We start from the raw sequence: 4,171 nt of genomic DNA, 5'->3' as shown, positions 1-4,171 counted from the left end.
TAATTTTCTTCTGCTGATATTCTGGAGTGTTCACCTTGTCAGGATCATAGGTGATCCTCTGCTTCTTGGCTTGCTTGGCCTCATCTTCTTGAGCCTTTCTTTTTAGCCTAGCCTGTTGTTTCTTCTGATCCTTCTTCTGAAGATCAGCTTTTGACAGAAGCACTCTACCACGGATCCACGCAGGATCAACTTCAGATTGTTTCCTAACAGAATCTTCCAAGTGGTGCTTGACAGCCTTGTGAAGTTCTAAATGAAACAAAGTGGCAAAACCTTCAACAGGAACTCTCCTTGACAGAATATCTGGAAAGCTTGTACCAACAGAAGATACCGTCTGGATGAGATCAAGTCTGAACAAATCCACACCGTTGAAGACGGGACCTTGAACAACTCTAAGAAATAGTGTTCCTTGGAATATGAGGATACTTTGCCCTTTCTTCTTCTCTTAACTCAACAATAGAAGTCTTCAGATTCTCAAACAGAATGTGAGAGATGTTGAGTTCTATCTTTTTGCCAATGCAGAAGAGAGTATACTTGTGATCAGGACTGATGTAGGCAGAGGAGGAGAATAGCTTCTTCATGTGGTGAAGAGAACCCAGAATAATCTCAGCCCACACTTGATAAAACGGCCTTAAAGTACCAGTTTTATGAGATTCAGTTCCGAAAGCAAGAGAGATTTGTTGTTCAACCTGATACCAGTTAACCCTTCCAGGTTCAGGACCGGTGCAACCTTTTTCGTCATCCAGGTTGTATAGCTTCCTGATGAGCTTTTCTGTAATAACCACTTCATGCCCTAGCACGAAGGAAATGATGGCAGTTGGGGTAACCGTTGCATGTACCCAGAAATCCTTCACCAGTTCAGGATAAATTTGAAGGATAGAAAAACACTTAGAAAGGGGGGGTTTGAATAAGTGTAGCTTTAAAAACTTGACAGATAAAAATAAATTGCACAGTTATTTTTATCCTGGTTCGTTGTTAACTAAACTACTCCAGTCCACCCCCGCAGAGATGATTTACCTCAACTGAGGATTTAATCCACTAATCGCACGGATTACAATGGTTCTCCACTTAGTCAGCAACTAAGTCTTCCAGAGTCTTCTGATCACACACTGATCACTCCAGGAACAACTGCTTAGATACCCTCTAAGACTTTCTAGAGTATTCTGATCCACACGATCACTCTAGTTACAACCTGCTTAGATAACCTCTAAGACTTCCTAGAGTATTCTGATCCACACGATCACTCTAGTTCCTTACAACTTAATGTAATCAATTCTAAGAGTATTACAATTGCTTCTTAAAAGCTATAATCACAAACTGTGATATTTCTCTTAACGTTTAAGCTTAATCTCACTAATATATTACAACAGCAATGTAGTGAGCTATGATGAAGATGAAGATTCTGAGCTTTGAATAGAACAGAGTTTCAGCAAGTTAATATGAGTTGTTTTGTGCAGAATCGTTAACCTTGCTTCTCATTAGAACTTCATATTTATAGGCGTTGGAGAAGATGACCGTTGAGTGCATTTAATGCTTTGCGTGTTCCATACAGCATCGCATTTAATGTTATACGCTTTTGTCAACTACCTCGAGCCTTGTTCACGCTGTGTCTACTGACGTTGCCTTTAGTAGCTTTTAACGTTCCTTTTGTCAGTCAGCGTAGCTTGCCACTTGTACTTCCTTCTGATCTGATGTTTGTGAATACAACGTTTGAATATCATCAGAGTCAAACAGCTTGGTGCAAAGCATCTTCTGATCTTCTGACCTTGAAGTGCTTCTGAGCGTGATACCATCAGAACTTCAGTGCTTCTGATCTCATGTTCTTCTGATGCTTCCATAGACCCATGTTCTGATTCTGCTTCGACCATCTTCTGATGTCTTGCCAGACCATGTTCTGATGTTGCATGCTGAACCCTTGAGACAAAGCTTCTGAGCGCTGAATTATGCATACTCTTTATATATTTCCTGAAAAGGAAATTGCATTGGATTAGAGTACCATATTATCTTAAGCAAAATTCATATTATTGTTATCATCAAAACTAAGATAATTGATCAGAACAAATCTTGTTCTAACAATCTCCCCCTTTTTGATGATGACAAAAACATATATAAATGATATGAATTTGCGATCAGAAAGAGCAGACGGCAAAAGACAAATTACACAGCTATAGCATAAGCATATGAATATGTCTCCCCCTGAGATTAACAATCTCCCCCTGAGATAAATAATCTCCCCCTGAAATAAATACTCGAAGAACTTTAATAAAAGACTTCCCTGATTATTTCGGTAGAGACGATTACATAAGCTTCTGTCTTCAGAGAATTCATAGCTTCTGACTTCTGCTTCCATTGGACAGCTTCAGAACTAGAATTTCTTTAGATCCCTAGAACACTCACAGCTTCTGATTCCTGCTTCCATCTAGGACAGCTTCAGAACTTGAATTTCTTTGATCTTCAGAACATTCACAGCTTCTGATTTCTGCTTCCATTTAGGACAGCTTCAGAACTTGAGTTTTCTGGATCTTTAGAACATTCACAGCTTCTGATTTCTGCTTCCCTCGGATAGCTTCAGAGCTTGAATTTCTACCAACATCACTTCATGCTAGATTTGTATCAGAACATTGTTGAATGTACCAGAGCATCATCAGAGCATCTCTACATCCTGAAATGTTACAGAACAAAAGCTAAACGACAAAAGTCAGCATGAACGAGTCAGAACATAAAATGTATATTAGAACACATGATATGTATCAGAGCCATATAGGCTAAAATAATGTATCAGAGCAAATAGAATTTTGTCAGAGCAAATAGACAAATATGGATCAAATTCTATTATCAGTGCTTCTGATTCATTCTTGCTTCTGATTTCTGAAGCTTGATAGCACTTAGCTTGCTTCAGTTTCCATGAGCTTATTCTTTTTACAGAATAACACTTCTTATGGTTTTGCTTCTTGTGTTTGCTTTGAAGATTCTCTTCACTTCTTTATACCTGCAAAACACTTAAACCATATAGAACTTGCAGTTCTTGTTAGAAAATGTGTGGGAGCTTTACCCAGCAACTGATAGATTAATCAAATCATTTATCATTTATCTTCTCCCCCTTTTTGTCATAACATCAAAAAGAATATTTCAAAAGATTCAGATGAATAAAACGACAAATAAAATCACTGGAATGTAAAACAAGGAAACTTTTCATTTATAATCAAAAAAGATTACAAGAGAGGAATGCAGGAAAACAGATGCAACAAGGAAAGAAAACTACAGAGACCAAAGACTAAGACCCTAGCTAAGACAAGATCTGTGCCATGAAGGAGTGAAACGCATCATTGACTGCTTCTTGGGCTTCCAGGCGAGGGGTCAGGGAGACTTGGTTCTGATGCAGATCTTCCACAATCTTTATCAGAGACAACATTCTCAGCAGGTGAAAATGAAGAGATTTCTTTGGAATGGGTTGAGGGAGAGGAAAGGTTAGATGAGGAGGAAGTTGAGTCTTGAAGGTAAAAAGATGAGGAAGAAGATGGAGATGATGGAGGGCTTTCACCAGGGGGTTGAAACACACGTCTAGAATAGTTTCCAGATAACTTTGCTTCGAATGGATTCACCTTGAGAGGGTCATAGGTGATCTTTATCTTTTTGGGTTTGGAAGAAGATGTTTCAACAGCTTTTCTCTTTTTGTTTTGATCATTTTCATGGTTTCCTGGGCTTGATGAAGAGTTCATGATGGATTTGCAGATAATGAACAGCCAGGGTTTGATATGAATGCAAAAAGATAGAGAAGGAAAAAACAGAGACAGAGTGTAATAGAGAAAATATAAGAGGGAAGGAGAAACGTTTGAAGAATTTATAAAAGAAAATAAAATGAAACAAATGATGGATAGCATTTAATGTTACGTGACATGAGGAGAGATAATAAAGACAAATGAGGTGACTAGCACAGTTACCTATGGTCAGCGTCCCTTCAACTGCACGCGCGCTTATCCATGAACAGTAACGACAGGTTTACCATCCCGAGATAAAACGTTACAGCTGTTTTGCTTTAAAAGAGGTTCTGAATCAACTTAGACAATGAAACGTTAGTAATAACCGAATCATAATTTCTAAAAGATTTCAATCAGAACTTCCGAAAAAAAAATCCACATTCATTTCAGAAGATACTCATACGTAAGAACTTCTC

This window comes from Vicia villosa, linkage group LG2, assembly GCF_029867415.1.
Source record: "Vicia villosa cultivar HV-30 ecotype Madison, WI linkage group LG2, Vvil1.0, whole genome shotgun sequence".
Lineage (NCBI taxonomy): Eukaryota > Viridiplantae > Streptophyta > Magnoliopsida > Fabales > Fabaceae > Vicia > Vicia villosa.
Note: the sequence above shows the minus strand (reverse complement) of the source record.